The sequence below is a fragment of the Protopterus annectens genome, chromosome 12.part0 (assembly GCF_019279795.1).
Source record: "Protopterus annectens isolate FY-2018-M chromosome 12.part0, PAN1.0, whole genome shotgun sequence".
In the NCBI taxonomy this organism is placed as follows: Eukaryota; Metazoa; Chordata; order Ceratodontiformes; family Protopteridae; genus Protopterus; species Protopterus annectens.
In genome coordinates, this window is record NC_056746.1 from 654,791,897 (window position 1) to 654,804,174 (window position 12,278).

At 41.4% G+C, this 12,278-nt stretch overlaps 1 protein-coding gene across 1 annotated transcript in view; it reads right to left on the bottom strand.

Annotated features, from left to right (window-relative positions):
- Nucleotides 1-12,278, bottom strand: part of LOC122816769 (protein-lysine N-methyltransferase EEF2KMT-like) — a 404,467-nt gene that overhangs the window by 355,097 nt on the left and 37,092 nt on the right. The window lies entirely within an intron of this gene.

Below are 12,278 nucleotides of genomic sequence, written 5' to 3' on the forward strand. Positions count from 1 at the left end.
TGAACAATAGGAAGTCTGAAACTCAAATGTAGGATTAATGACTTCAATATTCAGTGATTTTTTCCAGAAAAATCACAATTTTTATGAGGAAGAGACCAAAAATATGAGGCAAAAATCTGGGCAGTTGGGAGGCATGGAAGGTGGGTGTAAACAAAAAAGACTTGAGTTACACTATTTTTCTGACCGTGCTTGCCAGCAAAACACTTAGCACATTTTATTTTCTTTAGCCAATAGTACCTGGAGCAAATAAAACTCCCTGCACTACAAAGAATTATGATAAAAGTCTCTGATCATAACCCTTAATTATGTGTTCTCGACATGCATGCCAAGATTCACCTCTTGAGCTGTATTTTTTGGCATCCATGTCTCCAGCACATAATAAGCAGGTTATGATCAGCGACCCACTCATAATCCTCTATGACATGCTCCATAAAAGAAGAAGCTGCAGCACCACACATTTAAAAGTTACATACCCTTCTTAAACTTTATATTATTAAAATAAACATTTCTACACTCAACAATGAATAAAATGTGCACACTGAAGGCAAAGCAAGTAAATACTGCGGAAAACTAGTTATATGAATACTCTCCACAACAGATGGCCTTCAAGACTACTGTCTTGCAACAGAAACTTATTTATAAACTGGAAATTATACCACCAAAAACAATAATTATTTTTTTCTTCTCAGGCAGTCTAGGACTACCATTTAATAACCTGATATGAAGTTCTAGAACAGGTCTGGACAGCACAGTGGCTCAGCGGTTAAACATTCTAACTCATACAGATCCATGGTTCAGTCCTGATCTCCATTTACTGTTTGTGTTGTATTTTAATGCTCTTACTCTCTCTGCCTATGTGGGGTTTTTTATGGGTACTCCATTTTTCCCACCTCCCAAAAACATGCTGCTTGAGTGGATACTCCTATTGTCTTTATAAATATACTGCAGTTACCCCTAACAGTCTTGGATGGGTCTGAAAAACACTGGTTCATGTACATGGCTAACAAATAAAATAAAATAAAGACCTGGAGGTTAAAATGCTCAGACAGCCAAAATTCATCTCAAAAGTGAAGAAAGGATGCTGATCACTTTTCCTGCAATGGTCAAAGTACCACTGTTATGGTGAACACCTAATATGGCTACAGTAACGTATTTTAAGATGCACTTGCAACTGTAACTTAACATGTGGGACAGACTATTATACAACTGCCCCCCATTAATATTCAAAAACGTGCACGCTGATTGGTCAGCGTGCACGTTGTAAATCAGAGTTATAGTAATGGAAAAAGGTCCAGTCGCCCAGACTTTTTCCATTACTATAACTCTTTTTTCACACTGTTTCGCTAAGTTAAACGAGTTTAACATAGTGAGACAGCTTTAAAAAAAGCAACGGAGATTCTCCGTTGCTTTTTTAAAGCTGTCGCGCTATGTTAAACGAGTTTAACATAGCAAGACAGTTTGTAAAAAGCAACGGAGATCTTGCTTTCTCCGTTGCTTTTTTCAAAACTTACTCGCTATGTTAAATGGGTTTAACATACCGAGACAGCTTTAAAAACGGAGATTCTCCGTTGCTTTTTTCAAAACTTACTCGCTATGTTAAACCCATTTAACATAGCGAAACAGTCTGTAAAAAGCAAACGAGATCTTGCTTTCTCTGTTGCTTTTTTCAAAACTGTCTCGCTATGTTAAATGGGTTTAACATACCGAGACAGCTTTTAAAAAAGCAACGGAGATTCTCTGTTGCTTTTTTTAAAGCTGTCTTGCTATGTTAAACCCATTTAACATAGCGAAAACAGTTTGCAAAAAGCAACGGAGATCTTGCTTTCTCCGTTGCTTTTGCCCACAGTTCTGATGTACTGCGTAGGCATACGCATGCGCAGTACATCAGAACTGCCGTAGAATACCAAACAGTTGCGGAAGGGCAGCAAGGAGGCATTATACAATGCCATTATTTAAGAAAAGTAATTATTTTTTTCTTAATGTCATTATATAATAGCAATAACCAATTTCTGGGTGTGGGTAATGCTGGATTTACCCACGATTGGCTTTGTTTGGCCACTCGATCTTCGCCCTTGTGACCAAATCACGCCAACCGTGGGTAAATCCAGCATTACCCACACCTAGGCGTGAGTTATTGCTATAATACACTTTGGGAAAAAGAGAGACGTTAAAAATGTTAGCAATTTCACAGAGGACCACTCTAACAAAGGAAGCTCTGATATGCGGTTTTCTTGTTGTGATGCCTAATGACAACATGGACACAAGGTCACATATGTGCTGCACAAAAGTCATCAGTGGAAACCCTGTAAAAGATGGTTTTAGTTTTATTTTATTTTCCTTTGTTAACATGGGTAGAACACTGATCTCCACTGACCATTTTCAGATTCTGCCTGGGGGCATGATAACAAAAACAGTGATACAGTATTGAAAGCAGTAAGGGAATTCAAAATAAATGTATTTACTTACGTACATTTGTTTAAAGTCCAACAGGGCAATAAACTGTTTTCAAATAACACAGCTGTTTACCAGGCAAGTCCGACTGGGTAATAAACAGTTTTCATATAAGAGTTGTAAAGGTTGCCATTTTTTACAAGTATAATACAATCCAACACAATACAGAGTAACCACAGAAACAGTAATGGGATCTAGTGAGAGAACCAAGCTTAATTTTTTTTAAATTAGAAGAGGTGAAAATTATATATATATATATATATATATATATATATATAGAGAGAGAGAGAGAGAGATATGGAAGGTGAGAGAAGTACAGGAAAATACATGAATTCAAGTAATAGAGAGAGACAGTGGTTAGATGAGAAAAGGATTATTAGCAAGTTAACAAAGTGTGTCAGACATGAGAGAGGGGAAGACTGGTTAGTAAAGAAAGGTATATGTCTATACGTGAGAAGAAAAAGTAAGTGTATAAAGTTAAAAGAGAGAGTGATTAAAAATTATAGATTAATGTAAAGTCTTCAAAAATAATTTCGGCAAAAAAAAAAATTAAAACATTTACTGAAACCACCATTGATGGATAACTCAGCAATTTTGTTTTGGCTGGGGTGACAAGCTCCCCTGCACTCCGGATTTTGGAGGGGCATCCCACAAACACCCCAATATATATATATATATATATATATATATATATATATATACATACATACATACACACATACACATACACATACATAGACACACACACACACACACACACACACACACACACACACACACACACCCAAGAAACAAATGGAGCATTCACACCAAAGGTTCAGAAATCAACAACAAAGTGCAAAGAAAAGAAATATCTGAACCACCACACTGTAAAAATACGTAGTTTAATAAAACACAATGTAAGTGCTTTCAGGTTACAAACCCTTCTTCAGACAAACTTTTTGTCTGAAGAAGTGTTTGTAACCTGAAAGTGCTTACATTGTGTTTTATTAAACTACTTATTTTTACATCATGGTGGTTCTGATATTTATTTTCTATACATATACACACACAACTCTTAGGTTGCACAACAATGGAAAAAAAAGCAAACTCCACAGTCAACAAAAGTAATTTCCACGAATGGCACTACCTCTTTTTGCTGGCATGACATGCTCCCACAAATTACAAATGAGTGAAGGACATGCACTTTGGTAACATAGCAAGTTAAGAGGTCCAGTAGTGGGACAGGATATGGTGAAAAGGTAGGGGAGACGGATAGTAAGCCAGAAAAACAAAAATTATTACAACTGGAGGAAGTCATGGGAGAGGATGGCTATAAGAAAGTTGGATGACGAATAAAACTGTGCTTAGAAGATGGAGGTGAAGTGAAAAAGAAAATTTGATTCTAGGATGGGACTAGACTGGTGAGAAGCATGAGCAGAGACAAGAATTAGAAATGTTTTTATAGAGGTTTTGAACATGTGGAGGTTTGGTAATGACCAGATTGTTATACAGAAGGAGTTCCAGGTTTTTGCTACCATGTGAGAGGAGTCCTACAGATTTCCTTGGTTTGTGTACAATAAAGCATTAGCAGTTGATCTTAAGAAACACTACAGGGTGTAATTTTGGTGAACTGCCCTATTAGCTGGGCTATGGGATACTGGTTATGCTATAGCACTGCCTGCTACTGTGAGAAGTTCAGGTGGGAGGTTATCAGTGGATGGTGGACATGGTTTGAGATTGTGAAGTAATTATACATGAAGAAGGGACATTTTTTAAGATGAAAGGTGGTGTAGTAGCAGGAAGGATTTGGGTGAGGATGAAGTATTATGGATGTTACAGTTGTTTTGTTAGGTAAGGGCATCTATGCTGACTATGAAGTAGGTATTAAACTGGCAAGCAATTTGAAGTGGAAGGAGGTTAGGTGAAGGACTTGGATTATTTTTCTTTCATTCCTGCATGGATTAAATCTTTGATGGAGAAACACAGCTTTTTGAGATTATGTTTATGATAGTTCTGCAAATTATTGTAATGTTGTATTTTGTCACTATTTACCTGTGTTTGCGTAAGCTTTCTAAACGTTTTGTTGGTTTGTTCATTCAGCATTTTTCCAAGCCTTATCCCTATTATGCATATGATTTCTAGTACTGCTAGACTGCCAGGGGGCATGTTTGGTAGAATGTTTAAGAATATTGTACTACAAGTGATCACTGCTTCATCCAAGGGGGAATTTTTGGATTAGGCCAGTCAATGGACTGTAGGGCTCCTGGGCTTAAATATGTGAGATCACATGTCCTTTGTAGTTGTGTTATTTAACATAATGGGCAATTAATCTACACGTGAAAGCAGGAAGATGTTTGCTGAGGGAGTCTGAAAGGGTTCCTGAGGTAGTGTATACCAGGTATGAAATGAGCATTTCAGCAATGTGGAATTTGGGAATAATTTGTTGAAAGGATTGAGTTTAATTTAGAGTATGGGATGGCTATACCCTCACTTTTTTAGGGTTCAGTCTGTTCTTATGGTCTTATATCCAGGACAAAGTATTTCAGTGTCTTTTACATTGGGCTTTAGCCAAGTTTTGGTTACTGCCAGAATATCTGGAGGACGTTGGGTTACCTCTGCATGACATTCTGTGATTTTATTACATATCCTACAGGTGTTTAATGAGATTAGATTTGGTTTTTTGGGTGAGGAAAGGGGAAGTGTTGTAGTACTGGGGTGGGAGGTGATTTGCTAGTTGGGTTATGGTGATTGATAGGACCTGAATTTAGGTGACTGTCACCACACGGACATATTTCACTAGAGTACAGGTAAGATAGAGAATTTTTTCTTTTGAGGCAATTTTTAGTTTTGCTTTTAGGTTTAGATGGTTCTGATGGTATTCAATAACTTTATATTTGTAGTAGAGTTTGGCAGAGTCCTTAAAGAGGTATGGTGCCTTAATGTTTGGAAATGGCAGCTTTGGTTAGTGGTATGGCTGTTGATTGGTGAGTTGATTCTAGGTGTAACTGCTGTTTTGTACTTTGTAGGTTGACGTAGTAGAGCGAGGAGACAAAAGGGCAGAGTAGGTATACAAGAGACTGAAATACTAAGAGGGATTAGAAACAGGAGGTGAGATGAGTGCAATCACCACTGAAATGAGTTGCATATGGGTGGCAGGACAGAACTATAAATGAAGTATGTCTAAGAACAGAATGTAAATGTGGAACATTAATACAGGTACTGGTGGAGTTATGCATTTGTGAGGTGGGAAGAAAGAAAGTGTGTGTAGGTGGGAAGCATTTGGCAAAGTGGCTAAGGGAGGAAGGGAGAAAAGTTCATTGGCAGAGGACACAGGAGAGGGAGGAAATGAATGACTGTGTTTTAAGTGAAAGGACAGAGATGATTGGTTGAGTGGGTTGAGGATACAGTTTTGGTTTGAATAAAAGAAGAGAAGCGGTGGGTGGCAAGTGCAGGTAGGGAGTGGAGTTAGCCCGAGTGATGTGTGGGCGAATGGAGAGGTTTCACAACCTGAGAACCAAAAGGCCTGACAAAAAATAAAATCAGTTTAGAAGTACTCTGTACTAGCTACTTGTAAGCTATTGCTATTGTTCATGAACTAATACCCTTCTAGGTTGCACTATGGGAGATGTCAGTGCAGAGTTTTGCACTACTTGGAAAGGATATCACTGTTTTAAGAAATTCTCTACAGTAAACTGTCAGTTAACCGGAACTCAATCAACTGGCACTCTCAAGCAACCAGCAAAAAAAAAAAATAAAATAATAATAATAATCAAAGAACTACAGTACAATTTTCACGTATTGCACTTTGTTTTCCCCCACAGAAACATGCCTTATGTTTTTAGAGTTATAGAGTTTTAAAAATGAAGCTAGGAATAAATTCCCTCTCTCCCCAGTCTGAAGACAAGTCAAACAAAACAAACAGTATAAGGTACAGTATTAGTCAGGCCTATTTTTAATAGTAGCTCTCAAGCAACCAGAAAAGTACAGTTTTGTACCTACCATAAATGTAGATGTTCGAGTGCTCATACAACTGCAGTCATTACAGATGGGTTATCCTGCCGTCAGGCGGGTCCTCGGTCGGCCGAATTCCAAAGTTTAGGTCCGGCGTCGGTTGTCGTTGCTTCTTCCCTGACTTCAGTGCGGCAGGGGTATAAAAGAGAGGCAGCCGATGCCATTTTCTTCAGTTTTTCTTGCTCCAAATGTCAGGTGCCCCCAGAGGAAGGCAAAACATAAAGTTATGCAAACATGCAATATAAAATAATCAAAAAACAGTAGTTGCAAGCAAATACACCATAAGAGAATACCCCAAATAGGTTGTCTGATAAGGTGTTTGTCCTAAGGCTTGTTCTAAGAGGGGACGGAGGGGGGGGGTAACCTGGACTGCAGCTGTATGAGCACTCGAACATCTACATTTATGGTAGGTACAAAACTGTACTATGTTCATCATGCATACAGCTGCAGTCATTACAGATGGGAAGAATCCCAAAGCTAAGTAGGGGTGGTAGGCACTAAGTGGAACTAGGAGGAGCGAGGATGCCCTGCAGGACTGCTGTGGCAAAACCCGCTCTGGATTTAGAGAATAGTGGAAGGTGATAGTGCTTGGAGAAAGTGTGCACTGAACTCCAAGTGGCTGCTTCCAAAATGTCCTTGGTAGGTACCCCCCTGAGGAAGGCTGCAGAGGTAGCTGTGGCTCTGGTGGAGTGGGATCTGATGCATGCAGGCACAGTTTTTCCATGAAATGAGTAACAAAAGCGTATGCAGTGGGCTATCCATTTTGAAATTGTCTGTTTGGAAATAGCCTTTCCTTGAGCACCTGTAGCATAGGACACAAAGAGTTGCTTGGATTTCCTGAATGGCTTTGTCCTGTCCAAACAGTAACGAAGTTGTCTGTGAATGTCCAAAGAATGCAGTAGTCTTTCCCCTTTGTTTTGTGGATTAGGATAAAAGGTAGGTAAGTGGATAGTCTGATTCAAAGCTACACTGGAGACTACCTTTGGCATAAAGGAAAGATTGGTTTGTAAGGAAACTCTGTCCTGATGGAAAATGATGAATGGTTGCACAGCCATGAGGGCCTGTAGCTCCGAAACCCTGCGTGCTGAGGTGATAGCCAGTAGAAAGGCTGTTTTCCATGACAAGTATTGTAGTTCTGTTGAAGAAGTTGGCTCGAAGGGAGGAAGGGTCATCTTTTCCAATACGAAGTTGAGGTCCCAAGCAAGGACTGGTGGTTTCCTTGGAGGTTTTATATTCTTTGACCCTCTGAGGAACTGCCTTAAGAGAGGATGAGAGAATAAAGGAGGATCTGTGTTGTATTGTGCAGAAATGGCTGAAGCGTGGATCTTGGAGGAGAAGGAAAGTCCACTGTTTAACATCTCAGCTAGGTACTGTAAAATTTGAGGTATATTTATTACCCAAGGATTATGGCCCTTTTCTTGATTCCAGGCACAAAATTGTTTCCATTTGGCGGAGTAAGCTTTTCTAGTAGAGGGTCTTCTGGCCTCCAAGATAACATCCTGCACCTCCTTGGAGAGTAGAATCTGTTGGGAAATCAAGGAATTCTCCATGCAGCTAGATTTAGGGTTTTGAGCTGGCTGTGAAGGGTTTTGTAGTTGTGCTGGGACAACAGAAGAGGGACTAGAGGTAGGATCCATGGTGGGGAATGCGTCAGGCTCTTCAGGAGCGGATACCAGTGTTGTCTTGGCCAGTCTGGAGCAATGAGAATCATTTTCGGCCTCTCTGCTCTGGCTTTTAATAGAACTTTGGGCAGCAGAGGAAGAGGTGGGAAGGCATAGACTGTCAATGTTGTCCAATTGAAAGAAAGTGCGTCCACTTTCCAGGCCTGTGGATGAGTGGTCCGTGAACAACATTTTTTCAACTGGCAATTTCTGTGGGTGGCAAAGAGATCTATGTCTGGCTGTCCCCATGCCTGAGTTGTCATTGTGAAAACTTGAGGATGCAACTTCCATTTGTGTGATCTGTCATATTTCTGCTTAGGCTGTCTGCCAGTGTGTTTTCCTTCCCTGGCAGGAATTGAGCCTGTAGTTGAATTTGCAATTCCAGTGCTGTGTTCCATAGTGTCATGGCTTGCCTGCACAGGGGGTATGAATGTGTTCCCCCCTGTTTATGTACCACATCACTGTGGTGTTGTCTGTCATTATCAATAGCTGGCCTGGATGCAGTAGGTCTTTGAAGGTCATAATAGCCTTTTGCACGGCTAGCATTTCTTTTTGGTTGATGTGCAGGTGCTTCTCTTTTCGGGTCCATTTTCCCTGAATGCACTGATCTGTCATGTGTGCTCCCCAGGCGTAGTCTGAGGCGTCTGTTGTGATGATTTGAGTTGCCTGAGGTACACAGAAAGGGAGACCTGTGTTTCTTTGGCAAGCTTGAGCCCACCACAAAAATTCCTTTTGAAGGCATGGAATGAGTGGTATAATTGCTTCCAAGCTGTGGCTGTGTTGAGACCATAAGTTTTTTAGGTACCATTGAAGTTTCCTCATATGCAGCTTTGCACAAGGAAGTAGTAGGATGCAAGATGCCATTAATCCCAGAGCCTACAGGACTTTCCTTGCAGTTAGCCTGGTGAAAGTTGCCATTTTTATGAAGTATTGAGACAGTTGCCCTTGTTTGTCTGGCGTGAGGTAGGCCATCTGGGTGGTTGTATTCAAGCTGGCACCCAGGAAAATTATTTGTTGAGAGGGTATTAGTTTTGACTTATTTTTGTTGACTGTGTATCCCAGGAAGTTCAATAGTTTTATTACAAACGCCAGGTGCTGCAGCATTATGTCCTTGCTGTCCGCTTGGATCAGGCAGTCGTCCAGATATGGGTAGATTTGTATCCCTTGTAGTCTGCAGAAGGCGATTACTGATGCCAGGCATTTCGTAAATACTCTGGGCGCAGTAGATAAGCCAAAGGGCAATGCAGAGAATTGGTAATGGGTTGAACCTGCAAGAAATCTGAGGTATCTTCTGCAATCTTGTCTGATAGGGACATGCAGGTATGCCTCCTTGAGGTCCAATGTTACCAGCCCAGACTCCTTGCCCAGCATGGGAAGAAGCTGCTGTAATGTGAGCATCTTGCATTTTGGCACCTGTAGATATGTGTTTAGGACGGATAGGTCTAAGATAGGTCTCCAATCTTTGTCTTTCCTTGGTACCAGGAATAGTCTGGAATAAAACCCTTGACCTTGTTCTTTTGCAGGTACCTCTTGAATCGCTTTCATGTCCATGAGAGCTGAAATTTGTTTTTGTGCCTCTGCCCTTTGATTTTGTGGCAGGTTTGGCATGCCTCTCAGTTTTGGAAGAGTGTGAAAGTGAAACCTGTAGCCTCTGTCTATAATGTCCAGAATCCATTTGTCTTTTGTAATATGCCAATTTTTTGAGAATAATGTCAGTTTTCCGCCCAAAGGTGCTGCCATTAAAGCTTTGCTTGGCAGGTGTAGGGGGAAGTCATTGTGTCTGTTTTCTAAAAGACTGTGATCTATCTTCTCCACCTCTTGGGGTTGGTGCTTGCCACTGTCTGGCTCTGAAAGATCCTTGAGGTTGCCCTCTACCCCTTGGGCGTCTGTATCTGCCCCTTTGAGGTCTGTCCGTGGCTGGAAAGGACCAATTTTTTGAAGGCCAGTTTCTGCTGAAAAGTGGAGGTTGTACCTGCAGGAAATTTTTCACTGTTTGCATTGATTTCGCTTTTTCCTCCATTTTCTTTAGTACCTCCTCAGCTTTAACACCAAACAATACATCTTTTTGAAGGGGTGCATCTAATAATTTAACTTTGACATGATCTGGTAAGGTTTGCTCTTTGAGCCAAGCATGTCTACGTATAACAGACCCCGTAACAGCAGCTCTACATGAGACCTCTAAAGCATCAAAACCACACTGCAAGGTATGTTTACCCACTTGCTCTGCACCATGCAACAAATCCTGCAACTCTTTTAAATCTGGTTGTTCTGGTTGTGTAATTTTGCTTTTCAGCTGAGATATCAAAAACTGCTAATACTGTAACATATGGAACTGACAGTTTAATGCCCTCATGGTTAAAGTGGCCGAGGTGTACACCTTTTCCCCCACCTTTCTAAAGCTCTGGAATCTCTCTCTGAAGGTAATGGGTTTTTAGCAGTAGAGGCCTTAATTCCCTTGGGACCCTGTGAAATAGTTTCTGGGTCAGCAGTATGGCTTTTATATAGGAACTGGTGAGAATCAGGAACCCGGTAATACCTGTCTGGTTTAACAGGAGCTGGAGGCAAAGAATCTGGACTAAGGCTGGCTTCTGTGTACACATCATCCAATATATCTAAAACAGGAGGGATAGCCAGGGGCCTGGGAGCCGAAGAAATTCCCTGAGCCTTTTCTTGGAATCTGAGTAATCTTGGCCTTCCCAGTGAAAGTGTTCTCTCAATGTATGCAGGGTTTCCCCAAAAGAGTAGTCCTCAGGGGGGGGAGACCGAGGGAAGAGACTCCTCTGCATCAGAGTCTTCAAATGGAGAATAGGCATAATCCTGGTCCTCAGAAAGTTCTGAGGTAATAGAAGCTTGGTCTGAGGAAGGGTAGTCTTCCTCTAATCTGGGCCTTTGTCAGAGGGTTGAGAACCCCTAATAAGAGTAATTAAATCCTCAGCCATTTTAAGCATCTTTTTTTTTAGGCATGGGGCCTTGAGAGGGGGTCTGAGGGCCCTGTTTTTTGGTTTTCATGGCAGCTTTAGATTTAGTGAAGGCTTTAATAGAGAAGGAGGAAGGCCTGAAGACGCCTTGAGAAATGACAGGCCTGTCTAAATTCTGAGTTTCCCCGCCAAGAGTGGCGTCGGTATCTGCAGTAGGAATGGGGACAGAGGAGCCTGCGACCTCGGGTACTGAAGACACCGGTAATGTAGTGTCATTGGTACTCAGGGGCTGCGTAGGCGCCTCGCTGAGTACCGGAGAACCGGTAGTCGGCCTTAGTGTGGTCTCAGCAGACGGTGCGGACCTCGAATGTCGGTCCTTATCTTTGAGTCTTTTGCTCAAAACTGGAGTCGGAGTATCCGACGACATAATATAATTAAATTTTTTGCCAAAATAGTGAAGGGCGAACTTCGCCCGGTGCTTAATAGTGCGCTTGTTGAATCTAGCACAAAAAAGACAGGCCGAGACGTCGTGGTCTGGGCCTAAGCAAGGTATACAGAAAGAGTGGAAATCCTTATGTGGTATTTGCTTCCCACAAGAAATGCAATTATTAACTTTGTCTGACATCGGTCTGAGGCAAGAAAAGTTTCCCCAATGGGGTACTTAGCTTTCAAGAAGACTTCGGCTGAAATACTTTCGTAAATCTCAGGAGCTGGCCGACCGGCACTTGCGAACTGCTTCTGCTTCGGGCACCGCGCGGCAAGAAAGACTGAAGAAAATGGCGTCGGCTGCCTCTTTTATACCCCTGCCGCACTGACGTCAGGGAAGAAGCGACGACAACCGACGCCAGACCTAGACTTTGGAATTCAGCCGACCGAGGACCCGCCTGACGGCAGGATAACCCATCTGTAATGACTGCAGCTGTATGCACGATGAACACCTACAGTTATCAGTCATCTACCAATCCCCATGGGTGCCAGTTAACTGTAAGTTTACTGTATATACATTTGAAAAATTCCATTAATTTATTTAAGTTTTTTATACTGGCAGTGCATGAGATGAGTTGACACAGGATTTAGCTTGAAAGGTGTGGAGCACCTTCAGTCTATTCACAGTACACTAGTCTTCACAAAGTATATTTATAAAATTGAGTTATTACCATGTAACAGCTAGTACTGGGTAAATACTGTGCAGGTGATTCTTTTGCCAGTTGTAATCATGTAGACAACATTGCAGGAAAAAGAAATCTTACATCAG